This window comes from Protopterus annectens, chromosome 16.part0 (genome assembly GCF_019279795.1).
Source record: "Protopterus annectens isolate FY-2018-M chromosome 16.part0, PAN1.0, whole genome shotgun sequence".
NCBI classification, from domain to species: domain Eukaryota; kingdom Metazoa; phylum Chordata; order Ceratodontiformes; family Protopteridae; genus Protopterus; species Protopterus annectens.
In genome coordinates this window covers 776,253,685-776,266,777 of record NC_056750.1, presented here as the reverse complement: position 1 = coordinate 776,266,777, position 13,093 = coordinate 776,253,685, and positions in this window count along the sequence as shown.

The following is a 13,093-nucleotide window of genomic DNA, read 5'->3' as shown; positions in this document are numbered from 1 at the left end:
ACCTTCAACTTTCCTTATGTACCTTATTTCCATACCTGGCTTGGCCACATATCTGTTCACAAGCAAGGAGAATGTGTTGAGCAGATGGAAAGAGTACTTTGAGGGGCTGATGAATGAATGAGAGGGAGAGAAGGTTGGATGATGTTCAGATAGTGAATCATGAAGTGCAGTGGATTAGCAAGGAGGAAGTAAGGATAGCTATGAAGAGGATGAAGAACAGAAAGGCTGTTGGTCCAGATGACATACCTGTGGAAGCATGGAGGTGTTTAGGTGAAATGGCAGTGGAGTTATTAACTAGATTGTTAATGAAATCCTGGAAAGTGAGAGGATGCCTGAGGAGTGGAGAAAGTGTTTTGGTACCGATTTTTAAGAATAAGGGTGATGTGCAGAGCTGTAGTAACTACAGAGGGATTAAACTGATCAGTCACAGCATGAAGTTATAGGAAAGAGTGGCGGAAGCTAGGTTAAGAAGGGAGATGATGATTAGTGATCAGCAGTATGGTTTCATGCCAGGAAAGAGCACTACAGATGCGATGTTTTCTCTGAGAGTGTTGATGGAGAAGTACAGAGAAGGTCAGAAGGAGTTGCATTGTGTCTTTGTGGATTTAGAGAAAGCATATGACAGGGTGCCTAGAGAGGAGTTGTGGTATTGTATGAGGAAGTCAGGAGTGTCAGAGAACTATGTAAGAGTGGTACAGGATATGTGACAGCGGTGAGGTCTGCGGTGGGAGTGACGGATGTGTTTAAGGTAGAGGTGGAATTACATCAAGGATCAGCTCTGAGTCCTTTCTTATTTGCAATGATGATGGACAGGTTGACAGACAAGATCAGACAGGAGTCCCAGTGGACTATGATGTTTGCAGATGACATTGTGATCTGTAGTGAGAGTAGGGAACAGGTGGAGGAGACCCTGGAGAGATGGAGATATGCTCTAGAGAGAAGAGGAATGAAGGTCAGCAGGACTAAGACAGAATATATGTGTGTGAATGAGAGGGAGGATAGAGGAATGGTGAGGATGCAGGGAGTAGAGGTGGCGAAGGTGTATGAGTTTATGTACTTGGGATCAACAGTTCAGAGTAATGGTGAGTGTGGAAGAGAGGTGAAGAAGAGAGTACAGGCAGGATGAAATGGGTGGAGACGAGTGTCAGGAGTGATTTGTGACAGACGAGTACCAGTAAGAGTGAAAGGGAAGGTCTACAAGAGGGTATTGAGACCAGCTATGTTATATGGGTTGGAGACAGTGGCATTGACAAAAAGGCAGGAGTCAGAGCTTGATGTGGCAGAGTTGAAGATGTTAAGATTTGCACTAGGTGTGATGAGGATGGACAGGATTAGGAATAAATATATTAGAGGCTCAGCCCAGGTTGGAAGGTTTGGAGACAAAGCCAGAGAGGCAAGATTACGTTGGTTTGGACGTGCTGAGGAGGGATGCAGAGTATATTGGGAAAAAGATGCTAAGGATGAAGCTGCCAGGTAACAGGAAAAGAGGGAGGCCTAAGATAAGGTTTATGGATGTGGTGAGAGAGGACATGCAGGTGGTTGGTGTGACAAAGCAAGATGCAGAGGACAGGAAGAAATGGAAACAGTTGATGTTATGTAGTCCAATCTCGCCTACATTCTTACCCGTGGGTTCAGAACCGAATGTCGGCTCTGACTCGGCCATACTTTTTAGCTCGAAGTATTTCTATTGGCTGGGCTAAGATAGTATCCCATGCTGCACTGCTCTCTATCCCCAGATCTCGTTTGCCGCTCGTGTAGCTCGGACGTGGTCTCGCTCTTGGCTGTGGCTAAGTACCCTTTTCTTCTTATATCAGAGAAGTTTTTGCAAAAAAGCTATTTTAATAGCTATTGTGTGTGTTCTTGACTGTATTGTGGAAAAGTTGTGTTTTCTTGATTGTGTATTCTGTGGTATCCCACTAGCTGTTTCCAACGGGCTAGGCCCATTTCAGTTAGAGAACCTAGTCTGTCCCCTTGCTTTCCTTGTGTGCTAAAGTCTTCCCGTGGACTAAAACAGTTTAAATTAGAGGAATTAGTCCTCCCCCCTTGTATTTGTGTCTGAGGATCGTTTGAGTTAGAGAACTTTGTGGTGTTCTGTCTGTTGTTTGGCTTGTTACCGTGCTTTTGACTGTTTGACCGTTGGTCTATTTTTCAGTTAGTTACTTGTTGTTGGTTAACTATGTCCAAAGATACTAAGGAGCATAAGCCCTCGGGCTTCAAGAAGTGCTCCAAGAGCAGTTATAAAATGTCCATTACTGATGGACACTCTGTGTGTACTGTCTGAGAGCGATTCATCTCCAGTAATCGTGTAGTTTCTGTCATGCCTTTAGCCTGCATGTTCTTCAGGAAAGGAAGAACAAATTGATTTTGAAGGGACTTCTGAAACCCTCCTTCGAGGAGGGTCTGGAGAGTGCTTCCAGCTCTAAGGCAAAATCTTCAAAAGCAAAAAAGCAAATTCCGGCTCCATCAGTCTCCTCGGAGCCACTGGAGAAAATAGCAGAGTCATCATCGACATCCTCGACTCCATTGTCCTCGGGGCCGCAGGAAGTGTCAGTGGTTATGGAACCTGCTTCGGCTCCAATTTTCTTGGAGCCTGTTCGGAGCCGGTCGCCTAGCATTAGGCCAGTATCCCCTCCACGCAGGTCCCCTTCAGAGACGAGGTCTCAATCTCCTTCCCTATTGTCCAAATCTTCCAGGACCTTATCAGATATGGACGTCGATAGAGTGCAGAGACTTCTTCAGTCACTGGTACTGGCTAAATTGTTCTCGGCTCTGACCCAGTCGGCTCCAGAGCTGGTCCCTCAACCTGCATCGATACTTCTTCCTCCGAGCACATCTCAGCTTTCGGAGCCGGAGTGCTTGGCTCCGTGTGATGTCCCTAGGTCGGTTCCGACAGCCCCTCCTGGCTTATCGGTTCTGACATCAGCTCCGACCCCTTCGGTGCCGTCCATGGGGTTCAGGACTCAGAATTCTTTGGTCGGACCCGAGGGAGAGGCTTCGAGACACCTCTCGGCTCCTAGTCTCCCTCTCGGCGCTTCGACGCTGGGAAGCCTGACTCCTGTCTCGGCTTCGGAGGCTGGTCATTCTTCGGATGCAGGAGGACCAGCCTTCGAGGCCATGCGGAGCACGCTGGCCAGGTCGTCAGCGGCATCATACGGGTCGGTCATTCTGTCTCCTACAACACCGGTGCAGGTCTCTGATTGCCATCTATCTCTGGCTAGCAGAGCCCCAAGGCCTCACGGTACCCCCACGAGTGGTCCCCATATTTCTGAGGGCCCTCAGAGTTTTTGCCTGAGGAGCCACCCAGAAAGAAAATGTGCAAGAGGAAACACATAGATTCCCAGGATGAGTCTCTCACATCAGACACCGACCTCGAGGAATCGGCAGGGTCCCCTAAGTCATCCTCTGAGGATGTTTCTTTCTCTGACATCCTAGAGATTTTGAAGCAAAGAGGTGACTGGCCATCCAAAGCCCCCTCCGAGGAGGAGTCGGTCTTCCTGAAGGCCTTTGGTGCTCAGCCCTCCACCTCCTGGGTATCTCCACCCTTCGAGCTTCTGGATTTGGTTTTTTAGAAGGGTGTGGTATACCCCTAACTCTGTGGAACCAGTCCCCAGGAGACCCAATAAATTTTTGTCTGCTCCTCCTGATAAGGAATTTCTATCCAAGGGAGTCCCTGTGGATGCCATGGTGGTGGCATCTGCCACCCAGAAGGAATTAGCTGAGACTTCTTCCACCGTCCATCCCCCTAACAAGGAGTCTAGGACTATGGACTGGTACGGGAAGCGTACGTTTTCTTCAGCGACCTTTACCTTATGGTCACTGAATTACTTATCACACTTTACATGGCTCCAGAGAGATCTCCTCCAGGAGCTTGGAGATACACTCACGGGTAACGTTTCTGAGGCGGTGGCCCAGAAGTTCAACGTTCAGATGTCTACCCTCAATTCTATTGCAAACTCCTCCATGAGGCTAATCTCCTACGCAGCCGAGGGAGCGAGTAGGGCAGCAAGTTCAGGAGTTGCTCTTAGGAGGCAGGCCTGGATGCACCTTTGTCATTTCGCGGAGGTCTTCAAGTCTTCATTCACTGACCCCCTGTTTGATGGTTCCTCTTTGTTCAGAACCAAGGTGAAAGACACTCTCACTAGGTGCGAGCAGGAGGGAAAAACTCTGTCTGCAGTAGGAGTCCATTTTTCCCTTCCCTCTAGGCCTTATCCCAAGGCCCAGAGGGGTGGCAAAATGTGGTTCAAGAAATCACAGAGGTTTTTTCCCGGTGCACAAGGTGAGCCCCCCTCCAGAGGCAGGGGAGGGGGTAGTTATTCAGGGAGACGCCGGCCTAGGGGCAGAGGAGGCTCTCGCAACTCGGGAGACCGCGATTCCTTTCATGGTTCTCCCCACCACCACTCCTGATGGGAGGCCCGACTGTGCATTTCCGGAGCCAGTCGGGGGTCGAATCTCATTATACCCGGAGGCCTGGCAAGATATCACCCAAGACCAATGGGTTCTACGAATAATTTCCGGAGGATATGTCATTCCCTTCTCGTCAAATCCCCCTCCAATCAAGAAAATCCTGGATGTTCCACCCAGTCAAGGGGATTACGCAGCTTCAGAAGTTTCAAAGCTGCTAGAAAAAGGAGCCATCCAACATGTCCCCTCAGACCAGATTGGATTAGGGACTTACTCCAGATTCTTTTTGGTGCCGAAAAGGACAGGGGACCTGAGACCCATTTTGGATCTCAGCCGATTGAACACCCATGTGCAAAAGTTCAAGTTCCGAATGGTCACATTGCAGTCTATTCTTCCATTGTTGGAAAAAGAAGTGTGGATGTGCTCCATCGACCTCAAGGATGCTTACTACCACATAAAGATGGACAGGGCATCCAGCAGTCACCTACGCTTCCGGCTGGGAGCCAGTCACTTTCAGTTTCAAGCCCTGCCCTGTGGTCTCACCAGAGCCCCCAGGGTGTTTACCAAATGCATGGCAGTGGTGACTGCTCACTTGATATGTCAGGGATTCCAAGTGTTTCCGTACCCGGATGACTGGCTCCTTACTGCCATCACCAGGCATCTACTACTTAAGACCAGGGACGCTACTATCAACCTATGTCAACAGTTGGGCATCACATTGAACTGGGAAAAATCTGCTTTGTTGCCCTCACAGCATGTCACTTTTATAGGTGCCGAATTAGACACCATCCTCATGTGGGCGTTTCTACCACAGGAAAGAATCAGAGTCCTACAACAACAGGTTTATGCCTTGCTCCCTCTGAGAAGAGTGAAGGCAAGATGGGTCCTCCAATTGTTGGGGACAATGGCTGCTATGATTATGTTAGTCCTTCTGGCAAGGTTACATATGAGGCTCCTTCATTGGCTACTCTTCGTCCAGTGGTCTCTTCAACGTCTTCCACTTTCTCACCCTATTCTACTCACAGACAGGTGCAAACAGGATCTCAGCTGGTGGCTTCACACCGACAACCTCAATGCGGGAAAGCCCTTCGTTCCTGCGCCCCCGGTTGCCACGATGACCACGGATGCCTCCCAGATGGGGTGGGGGGGCATTATCTAGGCAGGACAGTCCAAGGCACGTGGCAAGAGCACGAGATGCATCTGCATATCAATATCCTGGAGATGAGAGCTGTGCTACTAGCGTTGCAAGCACTTCAGAGTTTTCTTCCTCTCGGGATTTTTGCAGTCCACTCAGGCAATATGTCAGTGGTGTGGTATCTGAACAAGCTGTGAGGAACCAAGTCATATCCCCTTTGCAGAGAGGCCATGCGAGTGTGGCAGTGGGCAGTGTCTTCCCAACATTTTCTGGTAGCAACGCACATTCCGGGTAAGTCCAATGTGATCACAGACAGGCTAAGCAGAGCTATTCTGATGCCTTACGAGTGGTCCCTGAACTGTCAAGTTGTGGAGCAGATCTTCCGCAGGTGGGGTCAGCCTTGCTGCGACCTTTTTGCCAGCCCCCTCAATGCCAAATGCAGCAGCTACTTCATCCTGTCCCCCCCTCAGGGGGAGTCACCCAGGGACGCTCTAGTCCGCGATTGGCCCTCCGGTCTACTATATGCCTTCCCTCCGGTTCCCTTGCTGTCAAAGGTTATTCAGAAACTGCAATCCTTGGGAAGCAAAATGATTCTGATTGCCCCACACTGGCCTCGTCAAATTTGGTTCCCCTTTCTCCATCCCTATCTCATGGACGCTCCTTGGATTCTGGACCCACAACCGGACTTACTGACTCACATGTCAGGGCAGCTCCATCCCTCTCTTTTGACCTTCCAGTTGACAGCCTAGCTACTCCACTTCGGTCATTAGTTAGGCTTTACCAATTTTCGCTGGAGGTGGTTCATATTTTATCTTCCTCATAAGCCTTTGACCAGGAAGATTTATTACAGCAAATGGAAGAGATTTTCAATCTGGGCACATGCCAAAAAGATTGACCCTTACACAGCTCCAATTTCGTCTGTATTGGAGTTCCTGTCTATGCTTTTTAATCAGGGTTCAGCGGCTGCAACCATTAAAGTCCAATTGGCGGCGATTTCTACCTTTCATGTCGCAGACGAACCTAGTCTAATGGCACATAGACTCTTTAAGGCTTTCCTGAAGGGCACTTTGTTACTTCGTCCTCCGATCTCGGAACCTGTTATGCCTTGGGACTTAAACTTTGTTCTACAGGGTCTTACTTCACCCCCATTTGAGCCTGCAGCCACTTGCGATTTAAAATTCTTAACTTGGAAGACTGTCTTTTTGGTAGCCATCACGTCAGCCAGATGCGTTTCGGAGCTTCAGGCTTTATCAATCAAACCCCCTTATTTGATTTTTCATAAGGACAGGGTTTCTGTCAGACTGAACCCCTCCTTTCTTCCCAAAGTAGTGTCAATTAGTAACCTTAACCAATCTATTGAATTGCCAGTGTTTTTTCCTCAGTTCTTAAACAAGGCAGAATTCAAATTTCATCAGTTGGATGTGCACAGACAATTACGTTTTTATTTGCACAGAACGAAAGACCTCAGAAAATCTGATCAGTTGTTTGTTTCATTTTCAGAAAACAGAATTGGGTCTCCTGTTTCCAAAGTCACGTTGTCCAGGTGGATTTCCAGTTGTATTTCTTTCATTTATACCTCAGGGGGAAAAGATTTACCGTTCCGGGTGAAGGCTCACTCTACCCGGTCTGTATCTACATCTACAGCTTTTCAGGCCAGATTGTCTATGGATGATATTTGTGCTGCGGCTACTTGGGCATCTCCTCACACCTTTGTTACTCATTACAAGTTAGATGTGGTATCTAGGGGCTGGTTTTCCTTTGGTTCCACAGTGCTCAGGAGTATTTTCCACTGAGCCTCCCAGGATTTAGGTTCATAGGTTCATACTAGGCTATCTGCCCTAGGGCATTTATAAGCCTAGCCAGAGTGTGTTTGGCTTTCGCCACCCATTTTAAATTAATTTTGCTATGCCTTTTTTTGAGGATAGTATACTGTGCCTCTGTCTAACAGTGACACAGAAGTGATAGCCTGGGTAAACCTACAATCTCCCATCCACTCATCAAGATTCCTCTTGAAGATAGTCAATGTGGGACTCTGCCTAACCTGGACTGGGATTTTATTCCAGAGTGAAGGGAGCCTCTGGGTTATGAATCTGTCCCTCCAGCATGTCCTATTTATTTCAGTGCTGAGGTTCAAGTCTCTCGAGCACGTAGCTCGATGGGATTTGGATTTTCTGAGGTGCAGCATGTCCATTAATTCCGGGTTGGACATGGCTTTATATGTCAGGCACAGATCGCCTCTGAGCAGGCGGTATGCCACTGAGTAGAGCTGGAGTTTCTTTAACCGGGCAGCATATGGCATCTGTTTGAGCCCTTTGATCCTCTTGGTGAGGTACTTTTGGGGTCTTTCCAGTTGCTGCAGGTGTCTGGTAAGGTACATCCCAAAAGGGGCATTGTACTCAATTATGGGCCTGATGAGGGATGAGTAAAGAGGCGATGACCTCCCTGATCTAGATGTGAATCCCTTCATGATTAGATGGGCTATATAAAATGTTTTTCTAACCACTTTGGCCACGTGGTTGTCAAATGAGAGATTGCTATCAACTTGGGTCCCCAGGTCCCTAATGACTTCTTCTGTACTTAATGGATTACCACCTATGTGGTAATTTGTGGGCACTTTGTTTTGCCAAAGGGATGACTATACACTTTTTGGCGTTTAGCTTGAGGCCATGGCTCTGGCACCAGTTGTCTGTTTCTATGAGGCCCTTTTGGAGGATGCTTGTGTCGGCTGGAGAGTTGATTATGGCACCCAGTTTGCAGTCATCTGCGAACTTGGTCAGCCACAGTCCTTCCGTGTTGGCCTGTACCGCCGAGAAATATATACTGAACAAGAGAGGTCCCAGGACTGAGCCTTGTGGGACGCCACTTGTAACTGGTTTGGAGTCTGACATGGCTCCAGCAATTCTAACCATGTGGGTTCTGTCCTTGAGCCAGTTTGCAACCCATCTAGTGATATAGGGGTTTATATTTAAGCTGGTGAGCTTATCTATAATGCCCGAGTGGGGTATTGTATCGAAGGCTTTTGCGAGGTCCAGGTAGGCTGTGTGGACCACCTTCCCCTCGTCAATGGCCTTGGTGACTGTTTCAAAGAAATCGACCAGGTTTAAGAGGCAGGATCTGCCCTTAACAAAGCCAAACTGGGTAGGATCCAGTGTCTGTAGGTCCCCAATATCTTTATTTATGAGGTCCATGATGATCCTTTCCATAGCTTTGCAGACCAAGCTAGTCAGGCTTATGGGGCGATAGTTTCCAGGATCCGTTGAGGCACCACCTTTGTGGAGTGGGACCACTGTTGCTGCACGCCACTCTTTGGGTACATATCCTGTAGTAAGGCTGAGATTGGACAGTAGTTTTATGTTTGGGTTTAGCTCTTCTTGGAGTTCATGTAGGACGAGCCGGGACACCATCTGGTCCCATTGATGCTGTGTTTTTGCTTTGGAGAGGGCGGCTCTTACCTGAGCATCTGAGATGTCAGGGGCAGCACTCTGTTGGGATAGATATTTGCCCTTTGGTGGGGAGAGGGGAGAAGTTTGCACTGAACCTGTCAGCTAGGATGTTGGCAATGTCTGTGGGCTTGGTGTATTTTTGTCATTTTGGACTAATTCTGAGCATATCTGGGAATTCCCACCCAGGTTCCTAACATAACTAAAGAAAGCCTTGTGATTATCCTTAGTGTCCTGTGCAATTTTTCTCTCGAAGCTGGCCTTAGACGATTTTATGAGTGCCCGTAGTTTTGCTAATACTGATCAGAGATGCCTTCCCTTTTGGGATTTTGCTCTATCATGTAGTAGCTTCCTCCTTCTATTGTATAGTTTGTTTATGGCTGGGGTCCACCAGACAGGACGCCTGCCTTTGGAGGATTGGGTCTTGGTTTTATTTGGGATTGCATGATCCATGCATTCCTGAAGGTGTTCATAGAATGCGTTTATAAAGGATTCTGCGGTCTGGGCCGTATTTTCCACAGGCCGGGCTTTGAAGGATTCGCCTCGGTTTTGAGGCGTGTGAAATTTGCTTTAGAGAAGTTTTTCACTGTGGTTTTCTGGGCAGGGGTGGGGTCGGGATGTGAATATCCAGTGAGATTAGTTTATGGTCTGATCTTACCAGTGAGGGATACACTTCTGGTCTGGAGCATAGTGTCCCCATGTTGGTGATGATCAGGTCCAGTATGTTTTCCCTCTTGTGGGAGTGGTAACAAGTTGTTCCATAGCATTTGAGTTTATAAATTCTAGGAACCTTTGGGCTAGGGTGTTGGAGCTAGAGTAATGCTCCCAGTCTATGTTTGGGTAGTTGAAGTCGCCCATTATAATGGTGTTTGGAGAGACCTTCATATTTTCCAGTATTCTCAGGAAGACCAAGTGGGGTTCCTGTGTTTGGGAGGGTGGTCTGTAGCAGGCTATAAACTGGAAGGCAGTTTTACCCACAGTTAGTTGCACATGGATAGTCTCTGATGCTTCGTGCTGTGCCACCAACCTGGAGGTGTGGGTATCTTTGACGAATATTGATACTCCTCCTTTTGTGGTTCGGTCCAAGTTTTGGGGCCGAAAAGCATGGTATGAGGTATAACCTGGTAGTGCTGGGGTGCTCTCGGGAGCCTTGAACCAGGTTTCTGTTACTGCACAGATATCGATGTTCTCCATGCTAAGGAGAGTTTCGAGTGCGTGCATCTTGAGGTTTAGACTTCTGGCGTTGAGTAGTATTACTCTTAGTTTCTTATCCCTTGTGATACCTATGGAGGTGGGTTTGTCTTTTGAGCCTTGCCTAAAAAAGGCACTATGGGGGTAGCAAGAGCCTTTGCCAATATCCGAAAGCCCAGGGGTGACAGGTGCAAGCCGTCCCTAGCGAAGCATCGTGGCTTGTCGAGCATGTCATCCCAGGCTGACAGGCATTGGATCCCCTTTGAATGACACCAACACTTAAGCCAATTGTTGAAATTGATCATCTTGTCTTCATATTGTGGCATCATTCTTGGTGAGGGTAAGATGCTACTCAAGGTCAGGGTCATACCGGCCTGGGCTACATGCTCAGAGAGCTCCTCTATGTCTCTTTTCATATAGTCCAGGGAGGTACGTCTCAGGTCATTCACACCAGCATGGACAATGACTGAGTCATATTTGTACTTGCCTTGGAGTGACCTGAGTGCTTGTGTTATGTGGCGGATCCTAGCGCCGACAGGCAGCTCACCGTGACCTTCTCCTTGTTCAGCCTGGTGAGCGGACGTCAGTGTGCCTGATAGAGTCACCTATTACAAGTGTATCAGGTGTGTTGTTTAGCCTTAAGGGCTGTGACTGTTCGGCACACTGGCTTTGTGAGCTATGTGTTGCATGTGTTTTGTTTTGGGGTAGCAGTTGCTTGGGTGTCTGCTTTGGAGGTCTCTGCTGCTTAGGCAGATTTTTATTTAGAGCCTCCGAGTATGTTTTTGTGTGTTTATGTGTTTGGTTTGTTGTCGTGGTAGGTCTATGTGAGACTGGAATTGTAGTGAGTGTAGTTTCCTTCTCTTCCTGACTGGTTACGCCAGTACTGAGTTGAGAGAGCTTAGCCTCCAGTTTGGCTATATGGTTGCATCTCTCACATGTGTTGGAATTTGTTGGGAGGAGGAGAGGGTTGTCTGTGTACATGAGGCAGTTGTAACATTGCCTCAAGATTCCCAGATTCACCAGCTGGACCGGAGAGGAGATTGACAACTGACCTTTGGACATGCTAGAATAGTATTGGGAATTCCTTTATAATTGAAAAAAAGGGCCAATGGGGAACAAGGTACTCAAGGGGAGTTTGTGAGGGTGTAGTGCTTTTAATTTTTTAGAGCTGACTTATATAATTGCTTTAGTGAGCAAGTGCCAGGTAACTTAAATGCAATGTGTTACAGGTAACTTAAATGCAAAAACGACAAACAGTAACTTTCTTTCAAGTGAAACAAGGAAGTAAGTACAGTAAGCAATGCAGATATCACTAGGGATCCACAGAAGTGCTAAAAGGCCGCGTTTTAGGTGGAATTAGCGTTTCAGGAAATAAACAAACAACAAGCATACAAATAAAGCTAGATTCAGCAGGCCTGGATCTAGTCTATGCTACAGCAAACAAGGTGTACCAATTTTAGTAAGAAACAGTTAGAATATGCAGGCACTATAAGCCTCTAACCAGAAATTCCCTGCTCAGAAGGGCAGAGTCCAGCCTCTCCTCCCACAAGAGTGCAGACCGCAATCCTTCTTAACGTAAAATAACTGGCCTGAAGCCCAAGTGCTTAAACCAGAACTAATACACTTTTAGAATAACAGACACGGAGCTCTCAATCAGCAGGGTGCTGTCCCATGGGTAAGAATGTAGGCGAGATTGAACTACAGAACATCAAGAAGTTATGTACTCACCATAATGTTCGATTTATGTAGTCCATCTCGCCTCACATTCTTACTTACCCCCCCTCCTTCCCCCATCCTGGAGGATCTGGAGGTTAGGCCTGGTTTCAGAGTACCCTTCATTCTTGATTTGCTTTTCCTTTTTTTAGGTGTTATGCATGGAGAATGAGTGCTGGTGCTCGCAGCAAACTAGATCTGGGGATAGAGAGCAGTGCAGCATGGGATACCATCTTAGCCCAGCCAATAGAAAGAATTCGAGCTAAAAAGTATGGCCGAGTCAGAGCCGACATTCGGCTCTGAACCCACGGGAAAGAATGTGAGGCGAGATGGACTACATACATCAAACGTTATGGTGAGTACATAACTTCTTGATCTGCTCTGGCGACCCTTAACAGGAGCAGCCGAAAGAAGAAGAGTCCTCACACATGCTGTTTTTAGGTGCTGTCATTCTTCAACTCCCCCTATTTCCTCTTGTTCCTGAGGTGCTAGATCCCTAAGTATTTCCTTGAACTCTTGTGATTTCTCACTAGTTAACTTCCATGTCTTCATCCTTGTCTCTGTTGACCTTAGAGTCTTCTCTGACTACTGCTTGCAGCTGATTGTGGTAATCAGTGGTTTATGCTGTGGGTAGACTGTTTCACCGGGGATAACTTTGCAATCACTGATTCTACCCCAATGCCCTTTTCTTACTAGGAAGAAGTCCACCTGAGTTGTATGCTGGCCACTCATATCTTATCTTGTGACTTTTGCACTTGCCGAACCATGTGTTGACCACCATCAAGCCATTTGCCAGACAGAAGTCAAGCATATCCTGTCCTTTATTCCAGGACCTAGGCAGTCCTCATATCCTGCTCTGTCTGACCAATATGTGCGTTTATGATTCCCACTATCAATATCATCTCATGTTGTCTTGAGTTATCTAGTAGGTCCTGCAACTACTCTCTTCCTCACTGTCATAACCCTGCTGTGGAACACAGACTAAGAGTATGAATAGTGCCCTGTTTTTACAATGGTCTAATTGTCCTGAGGCTGTCACTAATTCTCATGGCATCCCTCGCTGTCTTCTGAAGCCACTCCCTCACTACAGTTCCTATGCCATTACTAGTCTGTCCTTCCCCTGAATAGTAGACTCTGGATCCCAAGCCAAGTAGTTTTGCTGTATTGCCTTTTCATCTTGTCTCTGGACACAGGATATCCAGGCTCCTTACCA